We start from the raw sequence: 18,073 nt of genomic DNA, 5'->3' as shown, positions 1-18,073 counted from the left end.
GTAAGCATAATTTGGTGGCTGCAAATGATTAGGAAAATGGTTTAATGAAAAACAGAGCAGAAGAAGTGAGAAACGATCTGAATTAATTTTCTTGCAGCCGCATCTTGGTTTCCTAGAGTGCCATGTTGGTCCTGCTTATTTGACCAGATGTCGGTGCTTCCCTCATTGGTGTCCTGCTTGTCCTGGTCCTGTTCTTGCTCCCCAAGGCCCCTATTTACATAGCAGAATAGTGTTAGAAAGCAATGGATTATTTACTGTTGAATTTGGAGAACAGACAGAAGGGTAGGTTTTTATCATGAATCCCAGCAAACAGTTTTATTATTCCAGAGCTTTTAGTTTGTGTCCTCACAGGGGGATTCTTTACCCTTCCCTTCCGTCTTCCATTTCTTCCTTGCTAGATCCTCCTAGAAAGTTCGAGATGTCTTCCCTGTACCATGTTACAGATTCTGCGCTCTCCTGCTGGTACTACAGATGTGTATCCTCTGGTCCACCTATGAACTTAAACAAATATTGGAAGCACCTCTGGTTACTATGATGCTCCATGATACAGGAAGAAGATTAATGGTTTCTTTGGTTTATTTTAGTAAGCACTTTCGGTTCTCAACCCCATTCAGCTTATTCAAGTGTTTGTTGCTGTTGTTGTCTTTCTCCAAAACACCCACAACAGTGTACTCATTTAGCATTCTAGTGAATGAAATGTCCTCATTAATTTCATCTTTAAATTAAGAGCTAAGCATGTTCCCCAAGTTTATTATTGCTCTCTCCAATTCCTTGACAACAAGGTTTTTACATTACTTATTAATAAAATAAAATTAAAAGTGTGCTTCAAAACTTTGGTGTCTTAAAGTATTCTCTCATTAAAATTTGATGACTAAAAGTATCCCTAGGGTACCTCTTTGGGATTTTACTGAGATAGGACTCTTAATAGAGTATCTTCAAAATAATTCTGGGCCAGGTATCTCTAACAAATACTTGTATTTTGTCTCTCATGGTAGAGAGTGGTCATTGGACATCTCAAAATGCAAAGACCAAACGCAAACATAATCCTTTTAAAAATCAGGAGCTTCGTCAAAATGTTCGTTAGAATAAAGTCCAATTGCTAATACCTAATTCCTTCTACCATTAACATTGCCATTGTTAAAACCATAATAAGATGCTTATGTGAAGCAGAAATAATATCACATCCTCTTAGATACATGGCCTTCGTGAATGAGAGTTGTACAATTAAAAACTGTTTTCTATAGCACCTATTCATTTAAAACATCATCTACTCTGTTGGTATTCTATTACTAAATAATCTTCCTCAGCCATACCTAACCAGCGTTTCTGGCATGAAAATGGAGCCACATGTGGACTTATATATTTATGAGACATTACATCAGAGTTTGTTTAATAGCCATTAGAATAATAACATTATCAAGTATTTTCTTTTTTTGTTCTCCTGTGTAAACCTAGTTTATTTTATTCCTAAACAATGGGATCTGCTTTACCATAAACCAGTTGGATTAACACCATTTGTGAAGCCATAGGAACCAAACTTCAGTGACAGCAAATTTAATAGGATTGCTCTTAAAAATGGAAAGTGACTTTAAAAATGGCATAAAGAAGGCATGACACAAATGTGAATTGGGACACATCTTCACTAGAGGCTTGCATAAGTATTTAGATTTCTGATTTCCAGATGTCAAACCGGTAATATATTCCTTTCAAAATTGTATTATAATTACCAAATGTGTCAGTCACTCTTGGCAGCTGGTGGGTAGGTACACTGCATTTGGATCTAACTTCTGATAAATATATGGTGTGAATAATTATGCATTATATGGGGATTGAGTTTTTCTAAAACTTGCCTAGTTTTCTTTTCCAGAAAATTACTGGGGATGGATTTAAGAATGGGTTTTCTTTTGGATCATATTGATGAACTGGATAATATTTTAACTCTACAGTGCTATACAGAACTCATTTGTAATGGTTTATATTTTATGCAGTACATCAGAGCCAGGTATACAAATGCAAGATGAATATTAGATAGGATCTCTGTTTAAAAAAAAATAAAAATCTCTCTTGATATTCTCAGTCACTTTCATGAGCATGTTAATCCCATGATTGTTCCTCCTGAGATTCATTACGTGTCCATTCACACTTTCACTTGTACCAGAAGGAAAATGCATCTTAGAATATTTGGGGAGAAGATATGATAGTGTACTTCTCATTGTGAAAATGAAAAGAATAAGGATGCTTTCTCACTGTCCCTTCTATTTAATTGAGAGTGTGAAAGTCCTGGGTACCTGCCCTTGTGTTAGGACTAGAAAATGTTCTTCATGGAGCTTTAGAGTGCTTTTGTTACTGCTGCACACCAGGCAGGTATGGGTGTGAGTAGCATCAAGTTTTTTCAGTGTCCCCACTTCCCAACTTATGAAATACTTAAGTATTTAGTTTGGTAGGTTTTTCTTCCGTGGAAATAATCTCTAATATATATTTCCTTAATCATACCTTACTTTTTTGCTTCTCCTGATGTCCTTAAACAGGTCAGCCCAATAGCCATGTGGCTTTTAAACCGTGAGTTCTGGGGCGCCTGGTTGGCTTGGTTGGTTAAGCGTCTGACTTTGGCTCAGGTCATGATCTCACGGTCCATGAGTTTGAGCCCCGCGTCGGGCTCTGTGCTGACAGCTCAGAGCCTGGAGCCTGTTTTGGATTCTGTGTCTCCCTCTCTCTCTGCTCCTCCCCTGTTCATGCTCTGTTTCTCTCTGTCTCAAAAAGAAATAAACGTTAAAAAAAATTAAAAAAAACAAAAAACATGAGTTCTTCCCTGGCATCAAAGTTAGCTACGTCTTGAATGCTCTCCTGCCATTCATTCTGTTTCCTGATTTGTTTCTGGAATCCTTGGATCCTGATCCCTGGGATTATTTCCTGACCACAGCTTTCTACTTACCCTCTTAAAGCTGGTAATCGATGTTATTCTTTTAATATTAGACCTCATCATCTCTATTCAGTTAGGCATAAAGGCCAATTCCCCATGCTGGGGTTATTTCCCAGGAAGAGTAGCCAACAACAACAACAAAGCAAATATACTTTCTCACAAGGCTCCTCCGAAAGTCTGCACCAAAGTGGGTTCTATTGAATCAGGGGTCGTGTGTGTGTGTGTGTGTGTGTGTGTGTGTGTGTGACAATTTTGTCATCAAACTCTGATTCTGTGATTCTTTACTTCTAAGTACCAGAGCTCATACCTCCTATTTTCTGCTCCTCTTAATTCAAAGTAGGCTTTAATGGTTCCATTGGTATACACATTGGAGTTGTGTATTGCAGTGATGACTAGTTAGGTATAAATTGTATAATATTGTGGCAAGAGATCAGATTTGGGGTTAGAAATTATGAAATTTGGGTCTGGATTATTGCTTTATAGTCTCTGATCTTGGGCAAGTCATTTGAACTCTTTCAATCTCTATAAAAAGAAAATATTAACAACAGTGACAGTAATAACTAACTTGCAAAATAGTTGTGAGGAATCAAAATTGTTTTTGTTTTTAGAAAATTTATTTTTAATCATGAAAACAATTATTGACAATTCTAAACTGATGGGTTTTATTTTCCATTTACTTCACCTTCTAATTGGTGACACGGGACCATCTCGTGGTTTCTGTGAGGTACATCCTTTAAGCGCCTGCTAACTCACTCGTGATCAGACCAGAAAGATCTGAAAATGTTGCCCTTTCTGTTCTCAGTTGGGTGAGTTCTGTAACTCCCAGCCTGTGCAGGTGAGGGTCCCTATATCCTGGATAGGTAGTGACATAGCAAGACTTCAAATGAAGGTACAAGGAGATACAAGTATGGGCGGTCACCTCTTGTTATGGAAAGACAACAAGCCTTAGAATCAGACAGACCCTAAAGTGAAGATTGTCTCTACAAGTTTACTGTATAATCTTAAGACTTGCTACTTAACCGGCTTCAACCTGTTTCCTCAGTGATCAAAATGAGGAATAAGATCCATTTGTAAAGTAGCATATTGAACAGTTAGCCCATGGTAGATAGGCTAATTATTCCCATTCATGGAATGTTTCTATAAAAGTTTGTGAAAAGTTTTCTGGCTTAGCTTCATGAGAGGTATTTAACTTTGAGGTATGATAAATGCAACAGGCAGCCTAGAGGGCTCCCATACCTAACATGTTGCTTTCTCTAATACACTCAGGAATACTCCCTCAGGGGGAATGTGAAATGATTCAACCAAGAGCTTAGTGTGTGGAAGGGCTTTAATGTTCCTTTTTAGATGGATGTGAACCTGTACTTACCTCACCAAAGGAATAAAGAGAGCATCATTCAGGTTTGGGGGAGTCTACATGGGGCAGGAATTTGGCAGCAGAGATCTTCCAGAAACTTCTAAAATCCTTGGATGCAGGAGACCACATACTTTTAACTTACAGGGGACAGAAGAAATAAGGGAAACTTCCTAATGGCCTTAAAATCTTAACTAAATGAGGCTAGATTTGGAGGCAGAAAATCTAGATTTTGAATCTTACTGCTTCCAGGTTTTATGATCTTGGGCAAGTCTCTTAAACTCTTGTGAATTTACAAAGGGAAAATGGCACTACCACTAATAATAAAATCACTAGTAAAAATAATACTAACTCATAAACTTTGTTGTGAGGATTAAAATATGTGAGGTATTTAAAATTTCTATTTAATAGGGATAAAACAAATTATTGAAAACAATAGTATACATTGAGAGGTCTTAATTTTTGTTCATTTCATTCCCTCTTGTGATAAAGAGAACAGCATTCCTGTGAACCAACTCCCTTTTTATTCTCTCCCATTGCTGGGTGTTTGCTATTGTATTGTTGCTATAAACATTCTTATGCATGCTTCCCAGAAGCCATGTGCTAATTTTTCTCTAGGTTACTGCTTTCATCAAGGTTCTATCAGGAAATCAGAAGCCTCTTAATGCAGTATAAATATGAGGGTTTAATACAGGAGAGTAGGGTCTTACACAATTATTGTAAGGACAGGCACTGAAAACAAAGTACATTAGAGAATGAGCTATGATAAAATAAATTCTTCAGAGAGATTTTCTGGCTTCTTGGAATTTGAGATTATCAAGTCTTGAATAGATATTTGTATATCTGGCTATATATGGCTAAATTTCAAAAACCGTGTTGGAAGAAATTTAGTGCACTCATCGGCTGAGACTCTAAGAAAAAATGAATCACTATGCAAAAAAAAATCAGTATGTAAAAATAAACTGTTGAATATATACATGATCTAAATGACAAAGCAAATGAGATGGTATCCATAGAAATCAATTTGTTTTTATAGTTAAATTTTGAATTAAACTTTACTCTTTTTTTTTTAAGGACAATAAAAGGATGAAAGGAGGGACTATTTAACCAGAGGTGACTATAAGAGTTGTGGAGGCAGCTGAAGGGCTTGGGACGGCTCTATAAGAGATGAGTCATGGATTTGAGTCCTGATTCATCAATACACAACCACTCTACTTTTTTAGAAAATAGTATCACCTCTCAGTATCCAATTTTCAACCTTAAAAGATAGGTACAATATCAATTTATTTTTTATTATAACAAGAACATTATTGGTAAACTTAGAGTAAAAAGCACAAATTGTTATGTAAAATAAAAATATGACTAAAACAAAAGCTCCAATTTCATACAGTAATGGCAAGGACTAGTCAATAGGACCTCTTAATTATTTTAGTATCAAGAAGGACCAGGCTTTTAGCTTGAAGCAGGAAGTGAAAAAAGATGAAATGGAGAATATGGGGCTACTTGATTCTTAGCATCTGTCTCTTCTGAAACGAGACTTAGTTTTAAGTTCAAACGGATAAAGCAGGATAGTTAAGACAGATTTGAAGCCTAGTATTTGTGAAGACATAATGACTTTGCTTTTTGCAAAGATTTACTTAATGCCTATGATTTGCTAGACTCTGTTAGGCACTGGGGATGAACGGGTGAACAGCGCAAAACAAATCCTCGATCTTACAGTCACACAGTCCTATGGGAAGTTCATAGGATAGCCTGTTGCTGTTTTCAAAGGAATTATGTCTGGGGCGCCTGGGTGGCTCAGTCAGGTAAGTGCGGACTTCCGTTCAGGTCATGATCTGACCATTGGTGAGTTTCGATGCCCACATTGAGCTCTCTGCTGACAGATCAGAGCCTGGAGCCTGCTTTGTATTCTGTGTCTCCCTCTTTGTCTATCCCTCCCCCACTTGTGCGATCTCTCTCTCTCAAGTAAATAAACGTTAAAAAAATAATAATAAAAGGGGAATTATGTCCTAGTATATATTAGGTAAAATTGAACAGACCTTTCAACATAATAACTGAACACTAGTTTCATGTTGAATGAATTAAGAATTGGATCAGTGCTGAGTATTTAAGAAATTTTTAAGAATGGTAGGACCTCTGGACGGAAATGAACAAATACTAGCTCTTGATTTAGTTTCAGTTCTTTATTTATAAAATAGGGATGAGTCTTCAAACTGCTCCAAATATTTAAATATCTCATTGTATCCTTGAATACATTGTATCCTTGAATGAGATGGGAAAACCATGAGATACATAGATGTGTAATCTACAAATTCTTGAATTATGATTTGGAAGTGATAATGATTAGATTAAAAAATTTCAAAGAATTTTTATGAAAATAGATTGCCTTTGGTTACATTTATTCCCCAATTTTTAAATTTTTTTTTATTAAAAAAAATTTTTTTTTTAACGCTTATTTATTTTTGAGACAGAGAGAGACAGGGCATGAACAGGGGAGGGGCAGAGAGAGAGGGAGACACAGAATCGGAAACAGGCTCCAGGCTCTGAGCTGTCAGCACAGAGCCCGACGCGGGGCTCGAACTCACAGACCGTGAGATCATGACCTGAGCCGAAGTCGGACGCTTAACCCACCAAGCCACCCAGGCGCCCCCCTCCCCTGATTTTTTTAAAGAGTATATTTATTTGAGAGAGGGAAGCAGGGAGGGAGAGTGTACACATGTGGGGGGGGGGGTCAAAGAGAGCAGGGGAGGGAGGGAGAGAGAGAGAGAGAGAATGAATATATCCCAAGCAGGTTACATGCTGTCAGTGCAGAGCCTGATGCAGGGCTCAATCTCAAAAGCAGGAGATGAGATGAGATGAAGACCTGAGCCAAAACCAAGATTTGGACTCTTAACCAACTAAGCCATTCTGGCACCCCCATTTAGTCCTAAATTTAACCAGTAATTTAAATGAGTATATAGGCACAATTATTAGATTTTAGGTGACATTTACATAAACTGTAAATAATACAGTTAATTAAGAAAAACTTCGTGCAAGTATCTAAACAAAGAAGAATGATCAACTGAATAAAACAAAATATCTAAAAATAGCTGCAAATTTCTAGGTTCAGGACAACCAACCTGCACAAGAACCCACAGAAGGAAATCTGACTCTAACTGGTTACTTGACAAGTTACTGAATACTTACTATTTGCAGAACTGCTACATTTGGTAAATTCAAAAGTAAACACTATGGTGTAGCTTTCAAGAAAATGAATATTTTTTGCTGCATTAATAGATGTGAAGTTATTCAGGACAAATGTATAATTTAGTTTTCTTTTCTTAGGAGAAAATAGAATTCTGTCACTTGGAGGTGTTCTGTATTAAGAGGAACAAGATAAGTTCACTTCATGTTAGAAGGGAAAAAATTGAAGTCAGACGGGTTAACTAAATAGGCTAGATTATGTTAATCTTGTGGCGTAAGGACAACATTTAGCCTTTTTTTAAAGCTTATTTATTTGGGGGAGATAGGGAAATGGAGGAAGGGAGGGAAGGGCAGAGAGAGAAGCCCAAGCAGGCTCTACACTGTCAATGCAGAGCCTCGTGCAGGGCTTAAACTACCAACTATGAGATCATGATCTGAATCAAAGTCAGATGCTTAACCAACTGAGGTGCCCAGGCACCCCAACTTTTTTAGCCTTTTAAGTCAGGTATCAAAAGTGGAAGCTTTTAGGATACCATGTCAGTGAACCTGGACTTAAGGAAAGGTTTCAGCCCTTGTATGACATTGGAGATCTCTGTGAGTAATCAAGGACAAGACTAGTCTAGGTTCTGGAAAAGTATGTTAGAGATTGTGGGAAACCAGGGCTTCTGGCAAGACTGAGCTGCTGGGGCTCTTGCCAAGGACCACCATCTGCTAAGATCATAGCAGTGCAACTAATCTCAGACCTTACCTCCTAATAGGTGTGGTGCTCTTAAGATGTTGTCTGTCTTGGTTAGGGTTGGATGGAGGACACTTAATTTGTGTATATTTAGCCTCAAGGACTCCATCTGAGTGGTAAAGGAGAAAAGGAGCTGTTCACATTCCTGATCAAGCATTAAGTGGCAAGATGCTCTTTTGGGATTTATTCAAGTAGGAGTTTTATGACTACAGAGCTTGAGTTTGGAGAAATGATTGTTGAATTTATGAGCATTTGGACTAGATGGATATTAAGACACCATTCAACTTCATTCCATGATTCCATACTCAACGTATAGGTAAGCCTAACTCTCTTGATGCCTTTTATTTGCCTTTATAGTTTCTCTTTGTCCTGGGGACTTTGCCAATACTTTGAGACAAATCATTTCATAAGCACAAATGCAGGAGAAGAATTTTTTCCTTTTTTTTCTTCCTTTAGAGAGATACAGATGACCTACAACATTTGGCAAGCACATGTTTTCTGGCACAAAGTAAATTCAAAGAGGTTTTGTGAACACTAAAATTCAGTCAGTTGGGAGTGAAGAACAATATACTTTAAAGAATACCTAAAAGCCAGATAGAAAGGAGGCAATGGGATAGTCTGTTGATCTCCTTGGTACACACAGCTGTGCTCAGAACAGATACCATGAGGGTAGTGGGTCTGAGAAGATAAGGCTGCTCTCCTTTTATTGAGCAGTTCTATTGAGCAGTTCTATGGGGAAGGTCAAAAATGCTAGTAAAACAGCAAACACCTGAGTCAAATTGTATAGGCAACAAGGGCTTGTTCCTGGATGCTAATGAATGTTATTACAGAAGATGGCTAAAATGAGAATATTACCCACTAATTAATAGGATATGCTGAAACATACCACAAGGGAGGAATTGCCTGTGCTAAATAGTATAAAAGAGATGGCCACTGGCAAATGGTTCCTGGTAAAGAGTTACCTACATTATGTATAAGCTCCAGGAGATATGGCTTCAAGCGTGCCCTGAATCTTTAATTGAGAAAACATCATTTGCACAGGATAAAATGTGATGGTGCACCCATTTGTCTTTTTTTATTATTATTACCTACACAGACCGTTGATTGTGAACCATTTGAAAAGAATATGTTGCACTAACTTGTTATGATCAGATCAGCTCAGTGATGTATGTGTCTGAATTTGCTACAGAAGTCAGCAGGTTATCTCTGTTCTCCATTATCACCTTTGACTGTAGTCTAATTGCTAGCTGCAGTTACGTGGAGCTTAAACTAGGTTGATTCATTGCTGTAATTCCCAGAAAAGCCAAGAAAAATCTATTTCAATGATTTTGGAAGTGGGACCTAACTTTTCTTTATTGTAAATTCAATTTTTATTAGATTTACCTAAAAAGTTGAGAGAGGGGGAGAAGATGGTCTTGGTAGGATAGAGGAACTAAAAATGGAGGAAAAAAATTGCTGAATGAAAAGGATGTTGAGAGACTGATACAGCAGTTCATAGATTACGCCTCAGACCTAAAACTCTAAAGTGTATTGAAGTAAATATATTAAAATTATTCTAATGGTGATAAACTATGGAACTAACTTATTAGTAATTGTAAAAAGAAGGTGTATCTTTCTCTTATTCTTTCAGATTCCAAATCCCTGTGGTGACATCTTCCTAATTTGATGCTATTGTTTGGTTTTTGTTTGTTTAGCCTATACAATTAACTGGTCCACTAGCTTCTATCTGTTTTTTTATGGTTGTTATTAAATGTTCTCTGGTTATTCTTTCTGTTGTCCCCTTAACCTTGTGCTTTTTATCTTCATCAACATCATCAAACTCCTTTTTTGTCAGTATTGATCAGAAGCTGCCCTTGCTCATCTTGCTTTAACTTCTCATACCATTTACTTCTGTTTGTCATTCTTACCAGATCCTGTGGCTTCTATACCTATGTACCCTTGAGTTGGGACTTCCTATATAGGAAGATCTATTATTTGCTTACTTTTAAAATACTGGAAGTTTTTACGAATCTTAGTCTCTCTCTTCTCAGGCTACAGAGTTTCTCTGAGAAAGCTCCTAAAATCCCATGTCTTCAGTTATCTGTAGGAGAATAATGGCTGGTAAAAATTCATCTCCAGATCACATTGATTACCTGACCTTCAGACTGGCATACAATCAGATTCATTTGGCCTGTGCTCAGACATCTGAAACCCATTTTGTTCAAAATTAAACGTCATCTTTTCCCCGTTTTGTTTATTCTCTTGGTTCCAGAGCTAAGTGACTGGCTCCGTGGTCTACTCAATGCTCAAGACCCAAATTTCAATGTCATCTATGAGACCTTCCTCTCTCTGCAATGAACATCTAGTTATTTTACATTCTGTTTATTCTGTACCTCCTAACTCTGTCTTGAATCCTTCCATTTCTCCTGTTTGCCCTAAAAATGTTGGAGATTTCTGCAATAGTCTCTTAAATATTTTGCCTCCAATCTTACCCAAACTTAAAATAGCTCAGATTGCTGGATGATCTAACTTATATGCAAATCTAGAATATATTATTGCCCTGCTGCAAACCCTTCAGTGGATCCCCTCAGACTTAAGTTTACTGACATTGTCTTCAGCCTTCATTTTCACTCTGTTTAATTTTCAGTCTGGTCTTTTGCTTGTTCCTTCCCTGAAAATTCAGTCACTCTGAATTTCTTAAAAACTTCAAATCATTCTCATTTCTGGTGCATTGTGCATGCTCGTTCCTGTTCCTGAATCACTCTACGTTGTTTTTCTTCTCTGTTTTTTCCACTCTTTGCCTGATCAATTCCTAGTCCTGACTCAATTCTTACCTTATGTGACATGTCTCTGATCTATTTTAGCAGTTCTTCTACATAAATTCTGTGTTATTTGCTTTATGCTATATTATAATTTCCTACTTAGTCATCTATCCCTCTAATAGGATTTGAACTCCTTGAGCTCAGGGAGTGTGCCTTTCTGCCCTTTCTTCAGTGTCCAGCTTACTAGCCAATAAATATTTGTTGAAGGAGTAAATGTAAGCAGAGTCCTGACTGATCACAGCCTCCAAATTCAGTGGATACTACTAGAGTTTTACCTACCATATCAAAATAATCTACATTTTAAACTGGAATTTAGAATGAATCTGTAATGACTCTACCTTCCAAATCTTACATCCTACTACTTCCTGACATATCATAAAAAATACTAAAGTAGTTGATTGGACATGATAACCATCAACATGAACTCTGGCCTTCAATTTCTATGTTACTTACTATTCTCTGGTGGTGATATGGTGATATATACCACATCTGTATCCATTCATCCATCGATGGACATTTGGGCTGTTTCCATACATTGGCTCTTGTTGCTAGTGCTGCTATAAACATGGGGTGCATGTGCCCCTTCAAAACAGCACACCTGTATCCCATGGATAAATACCTAGTAGTGCAATTGCTGGGTCATAGGGTAATTCTATTTTTAACGTTTTGAGGAAACTGTGTGCTGTTTTCCAGAGTGGCTGTACCAGTTTGCATTCCCACCAGCAGTGCCAAAGAGATCCTCTTTCTCTGCATCCTTGCCAACATCGGTTGTTGCCTGAGTTGTTAATGTTACCCGTTCTGATGGGTGTGAAGTGGTATGTCATTGTGATTTTGATTTGTTTTTCCCCATACAGGCACATTTTAAAACAGAATAATAAAGCAAAATCCCATGTATCAATCCTATCACTCAAATATTAGAACATTATCAACATCGTTCAGGACACTGAGCCCTCACTCAGATTATAATTTACTTCCTCCTACCTCGGATGTAATTATTAACCTGAGTTTTATGTTTATTATTCTAGTGCTTCACTTTAATTTTTAACTATATGAGCATGAATCTTTAAATAATGGATTATTTAGGTTTTTCATGTTTGGGGTATTTGTATAAATAAAAATATTAACTGTGTTCTCTTATGACTCCTTATTCTCAATGTTAGGTTTCTGGAATTCAGCAATGCTATTAGCTGTAGCTATAGCTAACTCATTGTCATTTTAAAATAATTCCATTAAAATGTAAATTATATTAGTATTTATATATGTGTGTGTATGTATGTGTGTGTGTGTGTGTGTGTGTGTGTATATTCCCCTCTTTCAGAATGCCTATATTCAGATCCATGAACAAAATTGTACTGTAATTTTTCTTTAAAATTTCCTTTTACTAGTGTTCTTGGGTGGCTCAGTCATTTGAGCATCTGACTTGATTTCAGCACAGGTCGTGATCTGAGGGTCATGAGATCAAGCCCCCATGTGTGGCTCCATGCTGAGTATGGATCCTGCTGGAGATTCTCTCTCTCCCTCTACCCCACTTATGCTCTATTTCAAAAAAAAATTTTTTTCTTTCCATTAAAAACATATATTTCATATACATATGAACATATATATTATAAATATAAATATGAATGCATATTATAAATATAAATATGAATTTATATTATATAAATATACACATTTATATACATTTTTTCCATCTTTTGGGATGTTTGTATTCAGGCTCATGAATATAATTGTTCTATAATCTTCCTTACTACAAAGTGTTTTATTTTGATATTATCTCCTGATTTAGTGTCTGTTGCGTTAACCTTATACAGTGAGTTGGAGAATTATTTTTTTCCTGCTAAAAATAAAGGGTAATTAAGTTTGCCTCTAAAAATCATACAGGTCTGGTGTTTTCATTTAGGATAGTTTTCAACTGCAGGTTGAATTAATGGTTCCAAGACTATTTAGGTTCTTTATTATATCTTGAGTCAGTTTTTATAATTTACATTTTTCTGGAAATTCATTCCGTAAACATTTGAGATATTTATGCATAAGTGTTTCATAATATGCTTAATATTTAATCTCTACTGTATATTTTTATTACTACAGTTAAAGTTAGCCAAGAGGCTCATTTATTTTATTAGTCTTTTATTTTTTTTAAGTTTGTTTATTTTTGGCAGAGAGAGAGAGAACCCCAAGTAGACTCCATGCTGAGCCTGACAGAGGGCTCAACTTCACGAACCATGAGGTCATGACCAGATCTGAAATCAAGAGTCAGATTCTTAACTGACTGAGCCATCCAGGCATCCCTATTAGTCATTTTCAACCAACCAATTTTTATCTTTGTTTTTCCTCTCTATTAATATAATGCAATTTCCTTTTTTTTGGATTTATTTTCTTTTATTTTCTTGATAAATTATTTTTGCCTGTCTGCTATCTTAAGTTGGATGCTTGGCTCATTAATTTTTACACTATTTTCTAATATATATTTATAAACCTGTATGTTTCCTTTTAAAGACTACTTTAGGGGCGCCTGGGTGGCGCAGTCGGTTAAGCGTCCGACTTCAGCCAGGTCACGATCTCGCGGTCCGTGAGTTCGAGCCCCGTGTCAGGCTCTGGGCCGATGGCTCGGAGCCTGGAGCCTGTTTCCGATTCTGTGTCTCCCTCTCTCTCTCTGCCCCTCCCCCGTTCATGCTCTGTCTCTCTCTGTCCCAAAAATAAATAAAAAACGTTGAAAAAAATAAAAAAATTAAAAAAAAAAAATAAAGACTACTTTATATCTCATAACTTTAATGTATGGTATTTTTCTAATGGTTCAGTGCTAAATATTTTCTTATAAATTCTTTAACATCAAACTATTATTTAGATGTTTTAAAAAATTTTTTTAGAATTAAAAAATAGATTTACAATCATGATTGATTATTAATCATTAGTTATTAAGAATTTTAATAACTTTTCACAATATATACACTGTACTTAGAGAATATAGTCTTTCTTTTTAAATTTTTTTTTAATGTTTATTTATTTTAGAGACAGACGGAGCACAAGTAGGGGAGGGGCAGAGAGAGAGAGGGAGACAAAGAATCTGAAGCAGGCCCCAGGCTCTGGGCTGTCAGCACAGAGCCTGACACGGGGCTTGAACCCATGAACGATGAGATCGTGAACTGAGCCAAATTGGACACTTAACCTACTGAGCCACCCAGGCACCCCGAGAATATAGTCTTAATGATACCGATTTTAAAATTTTCTCACACTTTGTGGCAAGATAAATGTTTGAAAAATATTCTACTTTAGTCAGTGATGCATGAATTGTTAGACTCGATGTTATACATGTTATTTAGTACAACCTTGTTCATTGTGTTGTTTTAATGTTCTAAATTTTTACTTGTTTAATGTCTCTTATTTTGATGTTGGGTTTTTTTCTTGTGTTTGTGGCTGCTTTTACGTAATTTATTTTGACCATGTTATGCATATAGAAGTTTCAAATATCTCCCCTTCCTTTTAATCCTTCAATGGATTAAACCTTTTATTAATGTATGTCATGTTTATTTAAAATACTTTTTGCTTTAATATCTATTTTGTCTCATTATAGTAGAGCAAATATAAGTTGTCTTTTCTTATTTTACCCAGCATATCTTTTCCATTATTTTACTTTCAGTACTTTTGTGTTTTTAAAGATTACATGTATTCTTGTAAAGAACATGTAAATTATTATTATTGTTTAAATTTTAAACTAAAAATATGTTAATGGGAGATATATTAGATCATTTTGTCTTTGATTATTTATTTAAAAAAGGTTTCTAAAATGTTTTTGTGGTTTCTGTTTCTTCTGCTTTTTCTAATTGTTTTGTCTTGAATTTTAAGACTGGTTGAGTTTGTTGTTAAAATAGTGGTTGTGGTTATCATTTAATGTTTTCTTTATACATATATTTGTTTGGTAGTCACCCTGAAAGTTTTAATATGCATATTTGACTTAGATATTCTGGCGTCATTTTCCTTCTGCCTGAAATATCTTTTACCATTTAGTAAGGATCTATTGGTGAACATTTCAGTGATTTTTTGTTTATGTTTAAAATTTTCATCTTTCCCCCTTACTTTTGAAAGGAGATTTTTATTTTATTTTAGAGAGAGAAAGCTAGTGCAAAAGGGGAGAGGGCAGAGGGAAAGAAGAGAGACAGAGAATCCCCCTTATTCCCATGACCCTGGGATCATGACCTGAGCTGAAACCAAGAGTCAAAAACTCCACTGACTGAGCCACCCAGGTGCCCCTTGAAAGAAAATTTTGGAGAGGATATAGTTCTAGATTTCATTTTGAACCTGTGATTACACTGTTTTCTAGTATCCCATATACAGTCAGTGGCTAAGTTGCCAGATATTTGTTGGTTTACTATTTTATCTCTTTGACTGCTTTTAAGTCTTTCTCAGTTTTATTATGGTGTAAATACATGTAGTTGTTTTGTATTTATAATGCTAGATATTCCTTGGCCTTCCTTGATTTGAGTATTTGTGTCTTTCATTGGTTTAGAAAAATTCTCTTCATTCATTTCTTGAAACATTTCCCATCTCCTATTTTTTCTCTCCTCCTCTCTGTAATTTCAGTTAGTTTTGCAATAGACTAGCCCACACTATCCTCTTTGATTTTCAGTTTTCCCATTTTCCACAATTTTGCCTTCTGGTACATTTTTTAAACATGTTTCTATATACCAGTTCACTAACCTCTTAATTTGCGTCTTATTTGCAGTTTATCCAATTCATTGAGTTTTTACACTCTTCTCATTTGAAGAAATTCCATTTGTTTCTTGTTCAAATTACCTATTTGTTTTTTACTGCTTTTGTGTCTTTAGGATCCTTTTTAGAACCTCATTTTTTAAAAATAACATAAACATGGGGCGCCTGGGTGGCGCAGTCGGTTAAGCGTCCGACTTCAGCCAGGTCACGATCTCGCGGTCTGTGAGTTCGAGCCCCGCGTCGGGCTCTGGGCTGATGGCTCGGAGCCTGGAGCATGTTTCCGATTCTGTGTCTCCCTCTCTCTCTGCCCCTCCCCCGTTCATGCTCTGTCTCTCTCTGTCCCAAAAATAAAAATAAAAATAACATAAACATACTTACTGTTCTGTGTCTGATAATTTTATGTTTGTAGTCTGTGTGATCGGATTTGTTTCTTTGGGTATTTGATAATTTTTCATGGCAAAATTATTTTCTTCACGTGCTATCAGTATGATAATTTTTAGGCCTGGTTAAAGTGTATTCCTTAATAATTTTTTATTGTGAAAGTATTTTTCACATGTTATCTGTATGATAATTTTGAAGCCACGTTAAAATATGTTCCTCTAGGGAGAGTTATCCTTTACTCCTGCCAGGTTCCTAGAGGCAATACTACTGAGAACCACTGCCAGTAAATGAGTATTCTTCTTTGGGTACTCTGAAGCATCCAAGTTGGATGAATACTGGTCTCCTACCAGCATGTAGCTAGAATTTTCAGGGAAGATTTTCTTTCTTTTTGATTAAAAGCTAAAGTAGACAGGTAGTCCCATTTCCTTCTTTTTCAAACAGTCCACTGGACCCCCGAGATGCTGAAGGTATCACTTTTTGAGAGTCTTGGTTTTCTGTCTTTGTGTGGGTATGTATACTTGATTCAAACTTCCATAGGTAGTTGATTGCTTCTGTATATTTTCTCTTAGACTTCTTATTAAACCCTGAAACGTTGGCCGTCAATTTCATTTCAAACTTCTAAGGGTCATGCTTTTTCACCTTTAGATGAAGCAGTTCGAGTGGGTGATCTTCTATAGCATGACTCTCAATAAGTGTAGGTATGGTTTTTTAATCTTCAAACTAGGTATTTTTTGATGGATTAACTGATAGCCTTCATGGTAAAAAGAGGAAGTTGACATGCCAAACCTTGTGAAGACTGCCCTGGGGGACTTTAGCAGAGAGGGCTGCCTTCACTGGCTGGTGCTCATTGCGTGAGAACAGTTGATTCATCCTGAAATGGGGGAGTATACTCCATGGAAGGACTTGCAATTCTGTCATTTCATAAACAAATGCCAGATGCTGGTGATAGCAAATGCGTTGCTTCTCCCAGGTAACATCTTACATATTAAAAGAATTCACTTCGGGAAAATACCTTTACACAAAGTCAAGAGTAAAAATGTGAAACAGGCACTCCAGCAAAACTTTTACGCAGAAACCTTACTTGATGTTACTCAAATTATGCCTTGACAGTAAAGCCAATCCATAGCTATCAGTGCTGATGCAGAGATGCCAATATGTCTTCATTTGGGGCCAATAGATGTTGACCTAGTCACTCTAGAAAAAGTGCAGCTTCACTTTTCCAGCTATCTCCAGAAATTAGTGACCATAGTTAACAGGAGGTCATAAAAAGAGCCTACCACAATATTGGTACATAAAAGAAAATTTAAATAAATTGAACTAAAGAATTACCATTGTAATCATTTTATTATTCTCCCTTTATAGACCTTGAGTAAATGAAACTGCTTTCTTTGCTCTGTAAAGATAAGCAATTGCACTCGCTGGTCTGAATAGCATGGCACTGATGAACAGCTGTGAATGAATCAAGTACAGGGTAAATATACACGACAGCAAATGATTTTTAAGCTCAACAGCCCATGAACAATAACTGTAATTAAACTCATGAAAGAACAAGAAAAGAGAAAAGATACAGAGTGGAAAAAAACAACAACAACAAAACACCACCACAATAGCAAAACATCCTGTAAAGACTGAAGGAAACCAGCAGAACACCAGAGAATTGCTGAAGCCACTTTGCTTTGCATTCACCATAATTGATCATTTCATATATCAAATATTCCTTTTCCTCCCAAGGGATCTGAATAAAGGCTAACTTCATGGTCAATATGTCCTTGAATATATTTACTGGATTTTGGAGTATATAACAAATGAGCTAGAAATAAAGCATACCTTATGTTTCTCTCATATTTTTTTTTCTTTACGTAGTCATTTTAGCAGGCAATTTTCTGTGTTTAATAGAAATACAGCATCTGAAAGTGTCTATAGTGGGATAGTTTGTCATTTCCCTTGTTTGCTCCTAGCTTCTGACATTATTTATCTAGTGTTTTTCTCCCTCG

The sequence above is a fragment of the Neofelis nebulosa genome, chromosome 5 (genome assembly GCF_028018385.1).
Source record: "Neofelis nebulosa isolate mNeoNeb1 chromosome 5, mNeoNeb1.pri, whole genome shotgun sequence".
NCBI lineage: Eukaryota > Metazoa > Chordata > Mammalia > Carnivora > Felidae > Neofelis > Neofelis nebulosa.
Note: the sequence above shows the minus strand (reverse complement) of the source record.